Source organism: Bos taurus, chromosome 27 (assembly GCF_002263795.3).
Source record: "Bos taurus isolate L1 Dominette 01449 registration number 42190680 breed Hereford chromosome 27, ARS-UCD2.0, whole genome shotgun sequence".
In the NCBI taxonomy this organism is placed as follows: Eukaryota; Metazoa; Chordata; class Mammalia; order Artiodactyla; family Bovidae; genus Bos; species Bos taurus.
This window is the reverse complement of record NC_037354.1, coordinates 24975690-24998287: the sequence shown is the minus strand read 5'-3', so window position 1 is coordinate 24998287 and position 22598 is coordinate 24975690. Positions and strand designations below refer to the sequence as shown.

At 40.7% G+C, this 22598-nt stretch overlaps 1 long non-coding RNA gene across 1 annotated transcript; it reads right to left on the bottom strand.

Annotated features, from left to right (window-relative positions):
* LOC132344055 (uncharacterized) lies at nt 1-22598 on the bottom strand. The gene is made up of 2 exons (XR_009493143.1): nt 19779-22598; nt 1-6856 (listed from the first exon to the last, which is right to left on the bottom strand). It is a non-coding gene; the product is annotated as an uncharacterized lncRNA (long non-coding RNA).

Here is a 22598-nt window from a genome sequence, read left to right as displayed (position 1 = left end):
TGTTTTCATAAAGAAAACAAACAGCCTTTTTTTTTTTTTTTTAATCATCCAGAGTCTGGAACAAATATGGACTTGAACACCAGAGAGTAGGGAGTGACATATGAGCACAAAGCTTATGTTGAAACTGACTCACTTCTCAGAAGATAACAGAGTTGCAATGTCCTGATTAGTCACACCCCCTACTCTACTCTAATGGTGATTACAAAAGCCATACTGTTTTTATGGGCGACACCCAATGAGCCAGACTGAACAGGAGGAATTAAGGGAGTATTTAAATAGGAGTGCCGAATAATGACACCAGCCTAGTTGCTTCAGAGAATTTATACCAATTTCAAGCCCAGCAACTCGGAGCAAAGTGGGGGAAACCAACTCTTTGAAGGAGCTTAAGTAATCAAGTGACATGAAACACAAGATGCAGAGGGACTCAAGATCCAGACAGTTCTGGAAGCACCCAGCAAGATGAGCCACTGAGAGAGACAGGGTTTCTCATCCTGGCTTTTAGGGACCTAAGCTCATGTACTTTTCCATGCTGATTTCTTTTTTTTTGACAAATCATTTCTTTTTCACTAATTCTTTCCTCATTTGTTTCCATTTTTCTCTGTTGCCTTTGCTCCATTCATAATCGAGCAAACCAAATAAGTACCAAGTGTAAGAAGTTGACAGAAAACAAATGAAAACCATATATGCTTTTGTGGTGGAGGGATCTTCATTGCTAAATGTAATGAGTGTGTTACAACAGGGTTCTGTTTTACTTGAAGCTGTAGGTATTAGAATGGGTAGAATGTTCAGACATGGGAAACAAACATCATCTTCTTTCTGCCAGTGAGACTGATTGATGATGAAGGCATAATGTGTCCAAAATACAAGTAAACACATTTGGAGTGAATTTTGTTTATTACTAAGAATGATTTTGTAAACAGTTTATATCATACAAATGGCTGTTTTGATCCTGTGTGGCTCACGTAGCATGTCAAAATTTTGACTACTATTAATTGTATCTCACATTTCCATAGCTTGACAGTTTTAAGAAGTGTTTCAGACACTTCATCACCATTGGTGTCACCTTGACATCTGTTTCATTTTAGCTCAAGGTAACTTAAATCTTAGAAATGTATTTAAAACTAGATCCTTCTAAAAAACAAAACAAAACCCCAGGATGAAGAATACTGTAAGATGTTAACCATTTCGTAATAATTTAAAATATGTAGTGTGAAAGTGAAAGTCGCTCAGTCGTGTCTGACTCTTTGTGACCCCATGGACTATACAGTCCATGGAACTCTCCAGGCCAGGATACTGGAGTGGGTAGCCATTCCCTTTTCCAGGGTAAAGTATGTAGAATTACACAGAAATCTAGAAACCATTACATCATGGTCCTCTGGCTTTGTCTCCTTCCTGGAGTCCATTCTTAGGTCATATCAGAAGATCCCTGAACTGAGGCTCTTCTACAAAAGTCTCCATTTGGCTGCACTTCAGAAGTTTCTATAAGGAAGCCACACCTTGGATAAAATAAATCAGTATCTCTGAGAGTAGGGTCCAGTTATCAGTATTTGTAAAATTTTCAGGTGATTCTAAAATACAACCAGATTTGAGAACCACTGTCCCTATACAAAGGAGAAGGAAATGGCAACCCACTCCAGTATTCTTGCCTAGAGAATCCCGTGGACAGAAGAACCTGGTAGGCTGCTGTCCATAGGGTCGCACAGAGCCGGACACGACTGAAGCGACTTAGCATGCATGCATGCATTGGAGAAGGAAATGGTCTTGCCTGGAGAATCCAAGGGACGGAGGAACCTGGTTGGCTGCTGTCTATGGGGTCACACAGAGTCGGACAAGACTGAAGCGACTTCGCAGCAGCAGCAGCAGCAGCAGTCCCTATTCAAAAAGGAACTGCTTGATGAAAAATGAGATTGTGTGGCTCTCCGGCATACAGAATTTTGAGGTCCCATCATTTCTAATAATGTTTGAAGAATCAAAAGCAAAATTAGACTTTGAGAAATTCTTTTACAGATAGTGCATAAAAAGCTTTCTCTGTGTTTGTAATTGATTTGGGGTGGTGGAAGCATTTTAAAATTAAATGAGGGATGGGCATAATGAAACTAATTGGTAATTACTTGTAGACCATATATTTTCTGCTAGGGCAGCAGCTTGCTTTGTTGGAATTACTGGCTACAGATTAAGGAACAAGATCTTGAAAGAACATTTACAGTAACTGAGTCACCTGCTGTCACAACAAACTGATTTCTTACCTGAAAGGCTTTCAAACTCAGGAATAGTAAATGCTTTTAAATGAGTTGTAACAAGCATAAGATGTAGATAAATGACTTTGGGGAGTTGGTTGCTCAAGACTGAATATCCAAAATTCTTCTCTAAATCTAGCTCTGACATTGATTCACTCATTGATCTTTTGGGATTTAGTTTTTTTATGCTTTCATTTTCCCAGCTATAAAACAGAGTATTAGCATGTGTTTCATGGAAGTATTAAAAATTATTTATAATGTACTTTAAAGATGAAAAATACATGTAATTAACTTCCATGAGAGTTCCCATAGAAGTTGCTGAAGATATGACTAAAGCTCATTGTTCAAGCTGAAAGTTAGACTCTTAAATGCGTGCCTTTTCAACTCTTTGTCCATTCATTGATTCAACAAATATTCAATTGTGACCGACCATGTGCCAAGGCTTAGGTTACTCAGGGATGAAAAAAATCCCCTATCCTCATGAAGTTATAGTCCTGTGTGGGGAAACAGAAAACAACCAAACATATCCAGGTAAAGATAAGTGCTTGAGGAAGGGGTAGAAGGAGATGGGTAAAGAGATAGAGTTAAACATGGTAGGAATGTGGATCCAATTTGGTTAGAGAAGGTCTCTAGGGAAGGGAACAAGAAAAAATGCAGGAAGGAATTTCATGCAAACGTCTTAGGAGAGAGATTTCCAAATAGAAGGATTCATTAGTGGACAGGGTTCCAGATCTTCAGGAATGATACAAAGGCCATCACAAGTGGGATGGAGTGAGTGGGGAGATACTATTTTAAATTAGTATTAATCCATGCATTATCTGAGTCAAAGTAATACTATACTTCTTTTCCAAGTATACAATGATGGTTTACAGATTACCATAGGAACTCCAAAAACATAGACCTAAACATTCTTTTCTCTTCTTCTCTCCTTCCTTCCCTCCTTCTTCTTTCTCTTTCTTCCTTTCTTCTAGTTTTATTCAGATATTAATATAATTGACATACAGCACTGTATAAGTTTAAGGCATACAACATAATGATTTGACATAGATACATCATGAAATGATTATCACAGTAGGCTTAGTGAACATCCATCATCTCACAGAGATACAAAATAACAGAAAAAGAAAAAAATATATTTTTCCTTGTGATGAGAATTCTTAGGAATTACTCCCTTTAACAACTTTCATATATAATATACAGCAGTGTTCATTATATTTATCATGTTGTACATTATATCCTTAGTATTTATTTATCTTATAGCTGGAAATCCTTTTTTTAGTCAAATACTTATTAGTATTCATTATTTCCTAGATTAAAAAGGTAAATTTTGTTCTCAAGCAGTAAACTGTTTAGAGAATTATATACCAAAGTTTGCTCTCAGATGAAACTAAATTAAATTAGTATTAAGTTTGTGCTAGCGTTTAGACAGATTCTATGGTGATGTTACACTTTTTAAAAAAATTCTAGCCAAGTTACATAATAAGAAAAAAGTGACTTCTAAAAAATAATGACATTGGAATTAGACTCCAAAAGACTAATTTTTAAAATTTTCTCTATGATCTCAAACAATCCACTCTATTTTTTGATTAGGCTGAAGGATTATTCAGAAGCACACAGTGAATGCTTTCTAGAAGTTATATCTTATAGAATATAGTACTGACAAAGGAAAACATATTAACAGGTTTATCAGAATAATAAGAAAACATCCGAAAGATATTGAATATTTTAGGCAAACCAAAATGTATAGATAATAACGTAATGGATAACACGTTTTGGTTAAAGATAATCTGTAATCTGTGTTTTATTTCATTTATATAAGATGAAAAGCAATGCCTGCTTAAATAACTTGGTCTTTTTTTCTCTTTCTCTTTTTTTAAAAAAATTTAAACAACTCGTGGCCAAAACTGTATCCAGTATTACCCAGATGACAAATAACATATCATTTTATCTGTAAATATTACATTCTGTACCTTGAAAATTGGCTTAGTCATTCAGTCATATCTGACTCTTTGCTACCCCATGGACTGTAGCCCACCAGGCTACTCTGTCCAGGGATTTTCCAGGCAAGAATACTGGAGTGGGTTGCCATTCCCTTCTCCAGGGCATCTTCCTGAACCAGGGATCAAACCTGGGTCTCCTGCATTGCAGACAGATTCTTTACCATCTGAACCACCAGAGAAACCTGTACCTTGAAAGAAAGTGAAAAGTGAAAGTGCAAGTCACTCAGTCCTGTCTGACTCTTTGTGACCGCATGCACTATACAGTCCATGGAATTCTCCGGGCCAGGATACTGGACTGGGTACCCTTTCCCTTCTCCAGGGGATCCCCAGAGATGGAACCCAGGTTTCCCACATTGCAGGCAGATTCTTTACCAGCTGAGCCACAAGGAAAGCCCAAGAATACTGGAGTGGGTAGCCTATCCCTTCTCCAGGATATCTTCCCGACCCGGGAATTGAACCTGGGTCTCCTGCATTGCAGGCAGATTCTTTACCAACTGAGCTATCAGTTCAGTTCAGTTCAGTCACTCAGTCGTGTCTGACTCTGTGACCCCATGAACCACAGCACACCAGGCCTCCCTGTCCATCACCAACTCCTGGAGTCCATCCAAACCCATGTCCATTGAGTTGGTGATGCCATCTAACCATCCCATCTTCTGTCGTCCCCTTCTCCTCCTGCCCTTGATCTTTCCCAGCAACAGGGTCTTTTCAAAGGAGTCAGCTCTTCGCATCAGGTGGCCAACGTATTGGAGTTTCAGCTTCAACATCAATCCTTCCAATGAACACCCAGGAGTGATCTCCTTTAGGATGGACTGGTTGGATCTCCTTGCAGTCCAAGAGACTCTCAAGAGTCTTCTCTAACACCACATTTCAAAAGCATCAATTCTTCAGCACTCAGGGAAGCTCAAAAAGATAGTCTTAACACAAACAAACAAGTAAAAAACACTGAACAATTGTTCAGTAGTAGTGTGACAACCTCCATTCTACTTTTTGTCTCTGTAAGTCTGACTACTCTATATACCTTATGGAATTGGAATCACACAGTATTTGTCCTTTTGTGACCAGCTTATCTCACTGAGCATAATGTCTTCAAGGTTCAACCATGTTGCAGCGTGTGTCAGAATGTTCTTTCTTTTTAAGACTGAATAATATTGCATTGTGTATATTTTGTCTATCTGATTATCTCATAATTCTTTTTTAACTGTTTTATTTCCATCTTTATTTAGAAATTCACTGAATTCTTTAGGGGCAAAAGGCCACATAGAAATAGTGATATTTTAAAACCCAAAGAGACAAGGAATCTAAGAATCAACTGACAGAATATAAATGCTTTGTAAGATCATTTTAGGAACTCCAACAATCCAAAGTCAACCACTTCAAAAATAAAAACAAACTGCTTGGGAATCCCTGGGAGTCCAGTGGTCAGGGCTCAGTGCTTTCACTGCCATGGGTCTGGATTCAATCCTTGGTCAGGAAACTAAGATCCCACAAGCCATGCATTGTGGCCAAAGAAACAAACAAAACCAAACCAAAAACATGCTACCTTCCACAGGACCAGTTTGGTGGATACGGTAATCTGCCCCACAGTCCAACATCATTGCAGAGTGCTCTGAACCAGTGAGCCAGGCTCTGTGTGCCCAGCTTGGCTGGCTGGGAATGAGGACTGTGCTCTGGCATGTTGATTCAGTGCCCTTGGCAGGGGCACTGCCAGTGTTTGTTCCCACACAGAATTTCCCAATACATCTGAAGTCAGCCTGTAGAGCAACAAGATGCCGTGAGCCTGCATGGTCATTAAGTCACTTCTAATGCAGTCTCTTGAAAGACTATGTAAATATCAGAGAGTCAAATGGGAATAGATATTTTGCATTATTGATGTCAGACAGGGAATGAAAATCTGAAGGTTCTGAACTCATTGTAATTATATATTAACAGGGTTGGAATATTGGAATTACAGTTCTAGGACTTCCCAACTTCTTTCCAACCTACTCTTTAAAAATATTATACTAAGGTCAACATCAGGATCATATATTAACATTTATGAAATTTAAAATATATTTTCCTTTTTTTTTTTTGGCTGTGCCAGACAGTATGTGGGCTATTAGTTCCCAGACCAGAGCTTAAACCTGAGCCCCCTGTATTGAAAACAGAATCTTAACTATTGAACCTCCAGGGAAGTCCTTGAAATATTTTAATTACATTGACTAAACCAACAAATTGTGTGGTTACAAAATTTTCACCATTGACTTGAAATATATTGTTGTTGTTCAGTCACAAAGTCATGTCTGATTCTTTATGACCCCATGGACTGCAGCCAGGCTGCAGGCTCCTCTGTCCTCCACTATCTCCTGGAGATTACTCAAATTCATGTCCATTGAGTGGGTGATGCCATCCAACCATCTCATCCTCTGTTGTCCCCTTCTCTTTTTGACTTCAATCTTTCCCAGCATCAAATTCTTTTCCAATGAGTTGGCTCTTTGCATCAGGTGGCCAAAGTATTGGAGCTTCAGCTTTGGCATCTTCCAATTTTCTCTCTTCCAATGAATATTCAGGGTTGATTTCCTTTAGGAGTGACTGGTTTGATATCCTTGCAGTCCAAGGGACTCTCAAGAGTCTTCTCCAGCACTGAAATTCAAAAGCATCATTTTTTCAGTGCTCAGTTTCTTTATGGTCCAACTCTCACATCCATACATGACTACTGGAAAAACCATTCTTTTGACTATGTGGACCTTTGTTGGCAAAGTGATATCTCTGCTTTTTAATATGCTGTATAGGTTTGTCATAGCTTTCCTTCCAAGGAGCAAGAGTCTTAATTTCATGAAATATAATTGATAGTTAACTTTTTTTTTTTGAAGTATACTTGATTTACAATGCTGTATTAGTTTCAGAGGTACAGCGAAGTGATTCAGTCATATATATATATACATATATATATATACACACACACATATGTATATATATTCTTTTTCATATTTTTTTTTACCTTATATATATACCATAAAATATTGCATTGAGTTCCTTGTGCTATACAGTAGGTCCTTGTTGGTTGTCCATCTTATACACAGTAGTGTATATCTTTAATCCCAAACTCCCAATTTATCCCTCCCCCACACTACTTTCCCCTTTGGTAACCATAAATTTGTTTGCTATGTCTGTGGGTATATTTCTGTTTTGTATATAAGTTAATTTGTATCATTTTTTGTTTTAATAAGCTTTCTGTATTTTGTTCTCTTGTACATATGTATCTATACAGACCCTTCCTGTCACAAAATGCCTTATATATGAGAGAGGAAATTAATAATATTTACTTCATCTTCTAATATTATTATTGGGAGAAATAATATTTACCAATTTGAAGTCTAAGTAAACCAAGCATGATATAAAATACAGTTCTCTAGTTGTACTGCTGCTGCTGCTGCCAAGTCGCTTCAGTTGTGTCCGACTCTGTGCGACCCCATGACGGCAGCCCATCAGGCTCCAGCGTCCCTGGGATTTTCCAGGCAAGAACACTGGAGTGGGTTGCCATTGCCTTCTCCAATGCATGAAAGTGAAAAGTGAAAGTGAAGTCGCTCAGTCGTGTCCGACTCTTAGCGACCCCATGGACTGGAGCCGTATCCAAAATATGCCTAAATGGAGAATCATGGAATATTAATGTTGAATGGAATGTGAAATTTCTGTAACTCGGGGAGCTATAATCCCTTTGGATACATGAATTGAGAATCAAGTGAAAGCTATGGATCTTCTCTCTCAAAAAATGCATATAATTTTTCTTATAATTTCATGTGTTTATGGACCATCTGATACCTCAAGGATCTGGTATAATTCATTTCCTTTCTTTTATGCTTAATGGAATTGAGAGTCATGGTGACTAAGTGTCCTGCCCACAGCTACAGATTGAAGTAGGGTAGAGAGTTCACTCAGAGAAGGCAATGGCACCCCACTCCAGTACTCTTGCCTGGAAAATCCCATGGATGGAGGAGCCTGGTAGGCTATAGTCCATGGGGTCGCTAAGAGTCGGACACGACTGAGCGACTTCCCTTTCACTTTTCACTTTCATGCATTGGAGAAGGAAATGGCAACCCACTCCAGTGTTCTTGCCTGGAGAATCCCAAGGACGGGGGAGCCTGGTGGGCTTCCGTCTATGGGGTCGCACAGAGTCGGACACGACTGAAGCAACTTAGCAGCAGCAGAGAGTTCACTCCAAATGATTTTTACTATCTTGGTTATGAAGTTCCTAAGCAAATGATTGATGTGAGCAGCCTCACTGGGCCCAAGGTATCACTCACCCAGCTTCTGACAGTGCCTCAAATTTTCACACGTGGGGGGTTTCAGGTAACACCCAGCCCTTGGTATCTGAGGGGGCATTGGTTCCAGGAGCCCCATGCATAAGAAACCCATGGATGCTCAAGTCCCTTATATTAAATGAAGTATTTGCACATTACAGACACACATTCTCCCTTATACTTTAATTCTTCTCTGCTGCTGTGGCTAAGTTGCTTCAGTCATGTCCAACTCCATGCAACCCCATAGACGGCAGCCCACCAGGCTCCCCCGTCCCTGGGACTCTCCAGGCAAGAACACTGGAGTGGGTTGCCATTTCCTTCTCCAATGCATGAAAGTGAAAAGTGAAAGTGAAGTCGCTCAGTCGTGTCTGACTCTTCGGGACCCCATGGACTGCAGCCCACCAGGCTCCTCCGTGGGATTTTCCAGGCAGGAGTATTGGAGTGGGGTGCCATCGCTTTCTCCGTTAATTCTTCTCTAGATTACTTATATTAACCAACACAATGTAAATAAATGCATGTACATGACAAATTCAAGTTTTGTTTTTTGGATGTGGAATCTGAGGATACGGAAAGCCTGACTGCACTTGTATTAACATAGACAAGACATTAAGCGCTGCCCTGCATCCAAATGCCAGGTTAAGGCACCCAGAGGATGACCAGGGTCACTCACCCAGACTCTCTCTAAGGCTGAATTCTCCTTTGGGACTCTTGGACTCCTAATCTGTTGTTGTCTTTGAGGCTTTTATGCATTTGCCTTTTCTAATGACCAGCTTTGTAGAACATGGAAGAAAAGAGGCTAGAGAAATCTGACGTCAAAAAAAAGGGGGGGGGGGCCAGAAAACTCTCTTTACCCAGATTAAAATTAAGCAAAGGCAGCATTTTCAGAAATTGAACTGATTCGAATTTTTTTGTAGCCAGACGTGAGAGTTCTGGGAATTTTTTTTTTTGGCGGGAGTTGGCGGGGGTTGGGGGGGGGATGTTTTGTATTGAATTACGAGGCAATGTATTCTCAATATTTTTGAAATGTATTTTAAAATACCAGCTTTATGGGTCTCATGCAATTAACCTGGGGAAATTGCACATGCTAAATAAAGGTTGCACAAAGGGCAAGAAGGAAGCTTAGATCCATATTCCAGGAAAGAGGGGGTATTTCCTTGTGAACATACTTGCTCTCAAACAAATCACAAACTGAAATATAGAAACATAATCTTAACTATAACTTAAATATAACAATCACTTTTGTGATTGCTTGAGCAAAACATATGTACTTTTTTGCATGACTTTCTTTTGAAATATAACTTATTCTAATGACAAAGATAATACCTATTATAGAAAATTTGGAAAAAAATTTGTAATTCCAGGTAAAAAAAATTTTTTTCCAATTCAGGTAACAGCTACTGACAATTTGATGTATTTTCTCTGATATTGTCAGGCTTTTTTCTGTGAAGGTCCATTTATACTTCCTACCCCTTACCCCAAACATACACACATATACATGTAGGTACTAGAATTGAGCAGAGCCCTATGGGGCCTTCCTGCCATACCTCCCCCTCATCTCTGCCCCCCAACCCTGTCCTCCTCTGCTTGCCTCATGTTTGTAGAAAAAATTTAGCCTCCTAAGCCTTCCCTGAGTTCCAAAGAATATATTAAATCACAGAAGTGAGAAAATGCAGAAAGGAAAACAGTCAAGCAAGACAAAATAATAATAGTTTAGGTCCATTACACAAAGTCAAGGACCTTTAGTTCCTCCTCAAGGACTATAGATAATATTTTGAGACAAATCCTTTGGGCTGTTTTACAGATACTGAAACCTACACCAAGTGGAAGAAGTTAACTACTTATTAACCACAATTGCGTAGACCCCAGACCATGTGAAACCAGCAAATTGATAATGTTGAGTCCAATTACCTCACCACCAAGCTATCAGAAGAATGTCCATGAGCTGATCATGTACCCCACAGCTCTCTTCCTCACCCTGTCTTTAAAAACCTTTCCCTGAAACCCATCAGCAAGTTCAGGCCTTATGAGCACTAGCTGCCTGGACTCCTTGCTTGGTTTCCCACAGTAAATGGTGCACTTTCCTTCACCACAACCCAGTGTCAGTAGGTTGACTTTACTTGGGAATGGACCCTAATTTGTGTTGGTAATAGTATGTGTGTATGTATTGGGTTGGGGCTTCCCTGGTGGCTCGGTGGTAAGGAATCTGCATGCCAGTGCAGGAGACATAGGTTCAATCCCTGGGTGAGGAAGATCCCTGAGGAAGGAAATGGTAACCCACTCCAGTATTCTTGCTTGGGAAATCCCATGGACAGGGGAGCCTGGCAAGCTGCAGTCCATGGGGTCGCAGAAGAGCTGGACATGACCTAGTGACTAAACAACAGAGACAAATGTATTGATTTGGTCAAAAAGTTCATAACAGCTCATGGAAAAACCTGAACAAAAGTTTGGCCAACCTAGTATTTACATTAACATGAGGTAATGTTTATATGAAGAACTGTATATTTTCAACAAATGTTATGACATAGGTATTTTTTAAGTTCTTAAATTTCTTGGAGAGCAATTTCTAACGGCTACATAGATTCTATTATATATGCATGCCAACATTTACTTAACTGTTGGAAATCAGGATGTTTTCAGTTTTCCCAACTGGATATCCTTGGATATGGATATTTGAGGGCCATATCTACCTTTAGAAGAATTCCCCTGGGTAGAATATTTCTTAAGGATTTTTCTACATATTATTAAGTGCCCTGAATGAAATTGTACCAATATTGTATTAGCTGTAATAACCTGAAAGTACCCCATTTTTTTCTATTAATATTGCATGTTAAAACATTTTTTTCTTTTTTTGCTTTTACTTTTTATTATACCTGCATGAAATGATGGATGCTAACTAAACTTATTGTGGTAATCATTCATAATACAAGTCAAACTGTTGTGCTGTACACATTAAATTTATATAGTGATATGTATATGTATAAATTATATCGCAACAAAACCGAAAAAATTATATACACACTGTATGCCAATTTTATAGGCTAAATATGGTATCCTATTTTAATTTGCATTACTTTGATTACTCTGGAGTTTAAACTATTTTTAAAATATATTCATTACCTATTTGTATTTCTTCTAGTGTAAACTATTTTCCTTGCCTTTAAAAAAATTAGTTTATTCATCATTTGCAAACTGATCTGCAAGAATTCCTTGTATTTGTTTAAATAAAAACCCCATGTTGTATGTGTTGAAAATATTTCCTATTTGTCATTTTCTTTAGCTTATGTTGGCACTTTTTTCCTCCAGTGTATCATGAAATGTCACCTGTGCTCCCAAATTGATTTGAGCTGAACTATTTTACAGTGGGCACAGGTCTTGTCACATTTATCTGTTGAGATGAGTGGTGGCAGGGCCACAGCAGATTTGAGGTGTTAAAGCTGGAGTTTGGGGATTGAACTCTGTAGCACACCTGACTTTTTCAGATATTCCAACACTAATTGTCGAGATTATACATTTTCTCAGTAAATACCCCAATTTTAGTTTTGAAAACAGTCACAAGATAGAATCTGGTTATATTGGTCTGTGTCTTTTTAGATGCTTCTTAAACTGACTTTGAGCAGTTAGATGGCTGGCTGCGGTCAGGAAGGATCCTGGTACCCACTTGAATTACGACTGCTTTTCTGTCTGCTTTTGGCTGGGCTGCCTTGGCCTCAAGCCTCTCTCCTTCTTGCTCTTATTGCATTTCCTTGAAAGGCTGCAAGAATGGAACACACTTTATCATCTTCTCTTTTGTTTCCAGGACTACCCACTTCTCACCCCATCTGCTTTGACAACCGTTTCCTTGAGCATGGTCTGTAACTTGCAGACTCACTTCCAGAAAACAGTTTCTCTGCTAAGAGTGCTTTGGTTTCAAGGAAGAGAAACCAATTCAAGGGTGTTGTAGCAAAAGCTCAGACTCAAGAATGCCAGGCAAGAAATCAAAATGCTGAAAAACCAAGAATTATGCTCTCTCACTAATATCTGTGGTCGTTTCACTTCTGCCTTTTTCTTTCTTGGTGAACCAGATTTCCTCTGTTCCCAAGTCTCTCTGATAGTCTAAGATAACAGCTCAAGGTTTCCAGTGTAACACCTGGACCCACAGAAAGACTGACTTTCATACTTTTGGTCCTGAATGATAGCAGAATATCTCACCCTAGCATATGCCACTTTGGCATAGTTATTATTTTGAGCTGAAGGCAGTTGAAAAGCAGATACGAGAAAAATCTGTCTTCCCCCCGATTTGCCAACATCCAGTGAAGTTCCTTAAAAAAAAGTCTTTTCTCTGCTTCTTTTCTATTTAATATTTTTTGAGCATGACCAAAATGAACCCTTGTTAATTCATCAAAAATGCTGACAATACTAAGGAAAAGGAGGACACATAGTTTCAAAAGTGTCCCTTCCCTACCAGGAAGGACAAAGGTTAATCCTTGTAGGCAACTTTAGACCCTTATCAATGGAGAAGGTATGGACCTAAATGTTCATAACACACCCTCCCATCACCCACAAGACTGGTCTGCCCTGTACCTTTCTTATGTCTTCAACTGGAGATGCTGTATAAGCCAGCATTCAAAGCCACCGTTTTGAATGACTCCTTTTCCCTTGGGTTTCTCCCATGTATGCGTGCATGTGCTTAGTCACTCCATCGTGTTCCACTCTGCAACCCCATGGATGGTAGCCTGAGGGCTCCTCTGTCCGTGGGGGTTCTCCAGGCAAGAATACTGCAGTGGGTTGCCATGCCCTCCTCCAGGGGATCTTCCCAACCCAGGTATCGAACCCAGGTCTCCCACATTGCAGGTGGATTCTTTGCCGTCTGAGCTACCAGGGAAGACCTCTCCCATGTATACGTGAGGTATATGTGTTAATAAACTTCTGTTTGCTTTTCTCTTATTAATCTGTCTTTTATTACAGGGTTTTAGCTACGAACACAGAAGTAGAGGGGAAATTGTTTTTCCTCCCCTACAAAGCTCAATGGGTATGATAAAGCTCCAGTAATCTAATTGGTTTATTTTGGGGCACAATGTCATTTAATTTGTACATCATGTTAAACTTTTTTAAACAAAAATTTATTTTTAAAGCACCAAAGTAAGAAAAAAAGAATAAATTTAATATTCTGCACTAGAACATTACCCAAACTCCTAATATATAAACTTAATACTCTTCATTTTGAAAATGTAAAGTACATGTTAATGTAACAGCCTTCAAGAACTGCAAGACCATCCCTTGTGGCTGAGCTGGTAAAGAATCCACCTGCAATGCAGGAGACTTGGGTTGGGAAGATCCCTTGGAGAAGGGAAAGGCTACCCACTCCAATATTCTGGCCTGGATAATTCCATGGACTGTATAGTCCATGGGGCTGCAAAGAGTCAGGCACAATTGAGTGACTTTCACCTTCTTTTGTCTCTGAAGAGCCATTGTGGTGCAAGGACAAAGGGACGAAATTGAGACATCTGCTAGACTTCCATCAAATCTGCTCTGAAAATTTTGAAATAGACAATACCTTTGTAACTGATGAGAGGTCCTTGGCTTTTGAAGACTGTCTTAATCAGCAGTAGACAATGCTTTATTTTTATACCTTGACAAAGACAACAGAGACAGAAGCCTCCTCAAATTATCTCGTATCCAGGCACAGTGCACAGTCTTACATAAGTATGTGCTGAATTAATATTGACCGACCAAGTTATGACCGACCATGATGCTTGTTTCATGACGTGCCATCATCCCTATTGTTTGTGCACCATTTTTCCAAGTTACGTCACCATTTCTCCAAGTTACGTCACCATTTCACGTTATAAAGTGGAGCAGGTAGGGAGTCATGTTTTATTGTTCTACAGAAGAGTAAATAGAAACTTTTTTTAGAATGCAAGAGTAATGAAGTATCAGGAAGAATATAAATGGTGACTTTGGCTTCCTTGTCTTTTAATAAATACATGAATTTATTATGTTGTTGTTGTTTAGTAGCTACGTCATGTCCGACTCTTTGTGACCCCATGGACTGCAGCATCCAGGCTTCCCTGTCCTTCACTATGTCCCTTCACTATTACTTTTATTATAATGATCATCAAAATTACAGTTCTTTGAGGACTTCAGATTTGTGATGCTATGCTGTGCTTTATATTATGTGTTATGGTAGACTTTATTTCTACTATGTCATGGTAGACTTAGTTTATATTTTAGAAATATAATGTTTCTCAAGGAAGAAGCAACATCCCAGATGTCATTTATTTAAAAGCCAGCAGTTAACTAAATTTGTTTTTTAAATGGGAAATACTTTGCAAAACTGTGCAGAGAGAAGGACGATCTGAAACCATTTGTCTCGGTCACTGAATCTCACGAACATTTCTGACCAGTAACTAAGACTCCACTGCCTCGGCTATGCAGCTTGTGCACTGCACATACCACCCTTGGAGGCAGGGACCAGAAGCTGAAACCACATGATTCTCCTAGGTCTAGCAGGGTGGTGCACTGTTCCACTTTTCACAAAGGCACACCATATGGTGGCTCCCTGTCCATGGCTTACCTTCCACCTGAGGCACTAAATTTGGGGGGAACAAACTCTGCTCCCCATCCTCCCCACCTGGTGCTCAAAGTGCCAAGTGAGCTATGGTTAGTTTCATTTGTCGTAACTACTTAACATGTTTTTCATTTATCCTTCACTGGAATGATTTTCCTCCATTTTCTCATAAAGAGGATGTTTGCACCAGGATTGGGGGTGGTGTGATGGGTTCGGGGAGAATGCTATTTACAGACCCCTGGGGCAAGTTCTGGAATTCTAGGTAACATTGCTGCAAATCCTTTGACTCTCAGTGAAATTGCCTAGATCCTGCAGACGATCTTCAGCTGAAAGTACTTCCAACGGATGCTAAAAATACATTGCAGTTTATTTTCCTCAGTAGGGAGCATATGTGTTCCCACTTGACCTGGAAACACAAAGAGATCCAATGTTAAATTTAATGCTGCCTATTCCAAGATAAATTTGTTTTCTGGAGAGCAAGGGAAAGAAAAAACAACACCCATATTGATATAATTTTTCTTTTGCTCTCTGGGGGAGACAGTGCCTTGAACACATTTTTTATGTTCCCTGTTGGTAAATGACCATTCTCAGACTTCCTAGCCATTGCTGATATAAACTGGCTTGTATACAAATCAGATGGAGAGTCCAAGGCAGATTTATTAAATATGGGGAAAGCGGGGGAGATGGGGTGAGGAAAGTTTGATTTTTTTTTTCCTACCCAAACAAAAATGTCAGATTCTTTGTATCTAATCTTAGCTTGATAATTCAGGTTTCCATCGTTTTCTTTCTTTCTTTTAATGCTCTTCTTAAAAGACAGAATCTGAAATGCCCTCTAATTGAAGTATAGATTTAATGGACATTTACATTAAATCCTTTCTCTCTAAAACAAAAAGCAAACAAATCAAACACAACTACGGATGGTGTAGAGATTCTGTTTCCTGCTGTAACACTGAATAACAGATGTTCAATCCAGTTCTTGTAGTTTGGGGATACTGTTTGTTTAGAGCTTTGGGTTGCCCAATATGACTTTCTTCAATATTGTAAGAGCAAAGTTCAGTTTCTACTGAAGATGAAGTGTCAGGCCTGCTCTCCAGCTGGTACCACTCTCTGCAGCTTTAAATACACTGTCTGCTGACGGTGAACTGAGACGCATCCCCCTCTCCCCCTGCCCAACCCCCTAAGAAACAGAACAGCGAATAAACATGAGCTTTGGACTCTGCCTTGTTTTGAGTCTCGATTTTGCCACTCATTAATTCTGTCCATCTGTAAAATGAGGATGATGATGGACCTGCTGTTCAAGGCTGTTGTGAAGGTTAAATGTAATACTATGTGAAACTCATATAGCACAGTGCCTGAGTACGTAGAAAATCTTGAATCCATGTTAGCTATTATTACCAGTGATGATTCTCAGATACGCCAGTTAGTTGTGCCCAGTATTAAAGAGTTAATCGACACCTCCTCGAAGATCCACTTCCTGAACTGACCCACATCAGTTCTTAAGGCTTGATTTCTAGCTTCTTCTTTGGGATAAGCCTAAAACCTTTTACAGAGGCATCGCTTCCTTTGTCCTCTCTGTTTTTTTCCCTTGATTTCTTCCTCTAACAAAACTAAGACAAGAAGGGTATTGTTGTTGTTTAGTCACTAAGTCATGTCTGACTTTTGCAATCCCATGGACTGTAGCCCAGAGGGTCCTCTGTCCATGGGATTTCCCAGGCAAGAATTCCAGAGTGGGTTGCCATTTCCTCTTCCAGGGGATCTTCCTGACCCAGGGATGGAACCTGTATCTCCTGCATTGTAGGTGGATTCTTTATGGATGAGCCACTGGGAAGTCCCAGGAAGGATATAGTCTGATGAAAATCATGGAAGTGGATTTTCCCTTATGACCTTTAACCAGATAGGAGACAGCATTTTTGTTATTGTTTATTTAAAGCAAAATATTCACTGGATCTAAATTGTAGGAAAGGAGAAATGTGGGAAGCCCTTTCCCTCTTGGCATGATAAAGACAGCATGTACTGGGGCCCTCCAGACTTCAAGGAGACAACTAAGTTAAATCCCCTCATTGCCCATCCTTGGGTCTCATTTACACTGAAGTCTTAAGGAGTAGCCGCGTTTCCTTTTGAGACTAGATAGGTACGTTTGATAGTCCTAATATAGTTAGAACCTCAAGCCCATGAATGTCTTTTCTGATGAGTTAATAAGCATTTACAGGCCTGCCTCAGAGCTGCAGTGGGTTCAGTTCCCGACCACAGCAGTAAAGCAAATGTCACACACATTTTGGTTTCACCGTGGATATGAAAGTTATGTTTCCACTATACTGTAGTCTATTAAGTGTGCAATAGCATTATGTCTACAAATAGTGTACAGATCTCTTCTCCTGTACAAGGAAAATGTAATTTATGTCAGAAATAATGGTTCAAGTGAATGGGCTGTGTAGGTGTTCATTGGTGAATTTAGACTAAATAGGAAGTGATGTAAATTATACTTATTACACTGCTGGGAAATATATTAAATCCAGACAGCATTCAGACAATGCACAAGGAACTCATTGTGTTGAAGGAAATCAGGCAGCTTTGGTGGGAAGACAATGTACTATATGGTATGAAAACCATCGGTGGCCACTTGGGACTGAAATAACTTTTTAGGGAGTATGATTTTGTTCTAACACTGAAATATTTTTCTTTTTTGATAAAGCACCGAGGTATTCTAGTCTTTTTTTAAACTAATTTTTATTGGAGTATGGGTGCTTTACAATGTGGTGTTAGTTTCTGCTGCACAGCAAAGTGAGCCAGTTATACACATACATTATGTGTGTGTGCTCAGTCGTATCTGACTCTTTGCAACCCTATGGACTATAGACCACTAGGCTTCTCTGTCCAAAGAATTTCCCAGGCAAGAATACTGGAGAAAGTTGCCATTTCCTCCTCCAGGGGATCTTTCTGACCCAGGGATCGGACTCACATCTCCTGCATTGCAGGTGGATTCTTTACCGTTGAGCCATCAGGGAAAGCCATATACATACATATATCCCCTCTTTTTAAGATTTTCTTCCCATTTAGGTTGCCATAGGGCATGGAGTAAAGTTCCCTGTGCTATACAGTATGTTCTCATACCTTAATTAAAAAAGTACTTTATTGTTAAAAAAATGCTAACCATCATCCAAGCCTTCAGCAAGTCATAATCTTTTTGCTGATGGAGGGTCTTGCCCTGATGTTGATGGCTGCTGACTAATCAGGGTGGTGGTTGCTGAAGGCTGGGGTGGCTGTGACAATTTCTTAAAATAAGACAACAGTGAAGGTTGCCAAATCAGTTGACTCTTCCTTTCACTTAACACTTTGAGGCTATTGTAAAGCTATTGAATAATAATTTCAATATTATTGTGTTTCAGGGAGGCCTGAGGAGAAGGAGGGAGATGGGGAAAGAGCTGGTCATTGGAACACTCAAAATATGCACATTTATTACGTTTACCATCTTATATGAGTACTTGCCCTGAAATACTTACGAGAGTAACATCAAGCATTGCTGATCACCATAACAGATATAATAATAATTAAGTCTGGAATAGTGCATGGATTACCAGAAAGTGACTCGGAGACATGAAGTGAACAAATGCTGTAGGAAAAATGGTGCTCAAGGCAAGGATGCCACAAATCTTCAATTTGTAAAAAATGCAGTATCTGCAATGCACAATAAAGTGCAATAAAACGAGGTCAGCCTAAGTAAATACAGAAGTAAATAATACAGAACTATTTTGAAAGTCTAAAATAGCTGAAGCAAGTAAAATCCTGCATTTCTGTTAAGCTGCGTATTCTGAACTCTTGAAAGGTAAAGGGAGAGCAAGATAAAGACGAAGTAGGTTCAGTAACTATACTAGTTCCCTAGGATTGCCCTGGTTTTAGGCATAGAACATCTCCTGTCCTGGAACACCCCTCAGTCTTGTGCACCCTGGGACATTTGGTCACCCTAAAATAAAGACCTCAGTTGTGGTTGGTGAAATTAAAATTTAGTGCCAAGGGTACTTAGATGATTTTTTCCAAAGTATGCATCTTTAATATAAATAGAATAATATTAAAAAAAACTCCATAAAAACCCTAATGACTACTTGCCGAGGAAGCTCTCCATATATAAGTGAATCCTGGACAGTTGTCCATGCAGTTATAGCGGTTCATTTGGTAGCACTTACTCTAATGGCAAACTTTTTTTTCCTAAAAGGAAATAATTAGCCTTTAGGGCATTCTTTTGGAAATCCAAATCTTAACACGACACCAAATATCCTACAGGAGAAGAAAGGAGAGTTTCCAAAGGAAACTGCTTAACACCTTCAGCGATGGGAAGTCAAGGAAAGGAAAGGGGAGGTGACCGTCCAGAGAGCAGAGCTGGGGACAGGTGGTGATGGGAGCCAGGTGACTGGGCCCAAGGAGGGACCAGGGGAGGGGCTGCAGACAGCTGGGCACCCCTTTGGTAAGATATGTGACAGGGAAAGGAAGTAAACCGAGGAGCCAGTAGCTGGGGGGTTTGACAGTCAAGAAAAAATCTGTCAAGATGGAGGAAAGTGTGTCAAAGACAGCACAAAAGAAACCAGGGATGGAAAGCTTACTTGGAGCTTGTTGCTACCAAGAGGAGAGGACCCCTGATACCTGGGCCATTCAGATCGTTACTGACAAATATTTTAATGGAAGATTCTGGCCCATGTGCCCAGGGTCCTCCCTTCTGGCTTACCATATCTTTTAAGGCCCAGCTCAAGACTCCTCCTCTTCACATGTGGTCTCCCGTGCCTTTAAATGACTTGTGCCCTCGCAGAGGGTCTGGACTCAGGGCAAGCCAGTTGCAGTCATATGGCAGCAGCTAAAATGAAAACATTGTCAGAATAAGAAAGACAGGATAAATGTCAAGGCTTTAGAAAGTTGATAGCTTCAGGCCATGACATTGGGTAAATATCCAAGCAAGAAAACTTCAAGTAATCAAAGTTGCTTTTCTCCAAGCAGAGATTGTTCTCAACTTTTAGGAAAACCCCAACACATGCAGGGCCACCTAGTATTGGCAGAGTCTGGGGCAAAAGTACCAACAGAGGCCCATCTATATAATACCTAATCTTAAACGAGCTACCTCAGGCCAACAAGCGTGGTATACCCACCTCCCTCTCTCCTAATCTGGGCTCTACCCAGCACAGCGAGGGCCCTTTGGGCTCAAGGACAATCAAGCTCCATCCACACCGTGAGGATGTGCACATCAACAACTCCTGAATGACGGTGAAATGTTGCCTGCTTTCTCCAAGCAGGCTTCAGGGTGTTTGCACTGGGCATTCAGGGTCCTTCATATCGAGTGTGTTCTAGAAGGCTGATTGACCATGTCCATCAACCTCTTGGCCCATCAGAAACTTTACAGCAGGTGGTAGAACGTCACAAGAGGAGGACCAGCTTGTGTGCCAAGGCCAGGATCCTTCTTGCCCGAGTTTAATAACTATACTAGACACACTACCTTTTTTCCAGTTATATTTGATCATTGCATTCTCCTGATCTGACTTTCAAAGAACTCATGGACAAAACTTTACAGTAAGGCTCCCCACAGTATTGAATGCAACAGCTCAAGCAGGCTGAAGGGCCCAGAAAGAATGTTCTGTTGAGAAAACTCATCCACACCAGGCTGTGGTGCTCCAGTGAGAGGCCCCAGACAGGGTATTCTCTGGTTCTATCCACCTTTGTCAGATAAAGCAAATTACATATTATCTCCTGGCAAAGGAAAAACAGAGTTCTCAAAGACATTTGAGATGGAAGTGTAATATTCTGATGCTTTCTAAAAGGGAGCAGTTTAGCCTGGGTTATTATCACACCCAGAACACTTCAGTTTACCCCAAGTTGGGCAGGAAGCTGATGCCTTCTCCAGTTCATCTTCCCCAGGAGATAAAGCCCAGAGAAATTGGGTCTGAATTAAGAATACCTTGAAGGTGATACACTCTGGGGAATAACCCCACAAGACCCCCTTGACTATTCACTCCATGGAATTCTCCAGGCCAAATATTGGAATGGGTAGCTGTTCCCTTTTCCAGGGGATATTCCCAACCCAGGGATTGAACCCAGGTCTCCCACATTGCAGGTGCATTATTTACCAACTGAGCCATCAGGAAAGCCCTAAGAATATCTTGAAGGTGATACACTCAGGGGAATAACCCCACAAGGGGAGTTAGCACACCTGGCTTTTCCCTTTTACATGGCTGGCCAATTGAGAGGTTGCTTTACTTGGGCCTGTTTGCATCTCTGTGAACAGAAGGGTTGGCCTAGGTGATCTTGAATTTTCCTCCTCCGGGGCGGGCGGGAGGGTATGAGGAATTCTTGAGCAATTTGGTCTTCCAGGAAGCCCTGCAGGGTGAACACAGCTCACTTGCATCCTGTTAAGGTACTTGGGGCCTCTGGGATCCACCTGGCTCTGGGAGCATCCTTCAGTTACAGACTGTACCACTCCAGGCTTGTTAACCCTCTAGGGGATAGATTTCCAGTTTCAGATGTTCAGTCACTCTCTTCGAACAGACAGACGATTACTACTCAAATACCTGCACCGAATCTGGGTCTCCAGATAACAGCAATGTCATGTGTAGAGGAGAGCCATGACTGTTAACTGGCGCAATTAACCAATGAAATTTGGTTTTGCATCTCTGAAAACTCTTTGCTTTATTATTAGCTAAGCTGGGGGCAGTAATGGAGGTGGTATTCGCGGGCCTGATAGATTTCAAGGTTTGGGTAAATTCTGAAGAAATTATTCACTTAGTATAGACGTGATCCCAAAGAAACTGCCTCACTTAAATAAAATAAATCTTCAAGTTGAGCACTGGGCTGCAGATTTTGCTTGAAACAGCTTTCATTTTCTTGAACCTACAGCATAAGGAGTACTGTATAGTTGAGATACAGTATTTGTTCTGTATTTGGCTGTTGGGAGGATGAATAGAAAACCCTGGACAAAACAATGCCTGGCACCCCTTGCTTCACCCTCCAATTAGGCCAGCAGGGATCCAGCTCAGAGCCTCCCCCAGGGGAGTGGAGAACGTCTGTCTCTGTTGATCTGGCACAAAATAGGGCCTCAATAAATATTTACCAAGTGAATGAATGGTTGCCTGCTTTTCTCCTTCTTTTGTTTAGTCACACTGTCTTTTTAATCTCCTACAATAAATCCCAGGGCCCTCCATGGGCCAGTTCTACTAGGGTGTGGATGTAGGATGAGTGGAAGAGGTAAGGGAGATGAGGGATGAGTAAGGGAGGCCAGGGATGAGTAAGGGAGGCCAGGGATGAGTAAGGGAGGCCAGGGATTCGACGCGCGAGCGAAAAAGAGTAAGATATCCTTAGAGGTGCAGGGCCAACAAAGAGCCGGACGCAGGCGAACCCAAGCTGGAGCACCCAGGGATCCGGATCTGCAGCGGGGACGGGCCCCACCCGGGGCATCTCCCGCCCAGCGCTGTGCACGGTGCTGGCCTGCACCGGCGACGCGCCCCCAGCCCGCACCCGGCGCCGGTCCTTGGCCACCGCCCCCGGGGCGGTGCCGGGAACACGC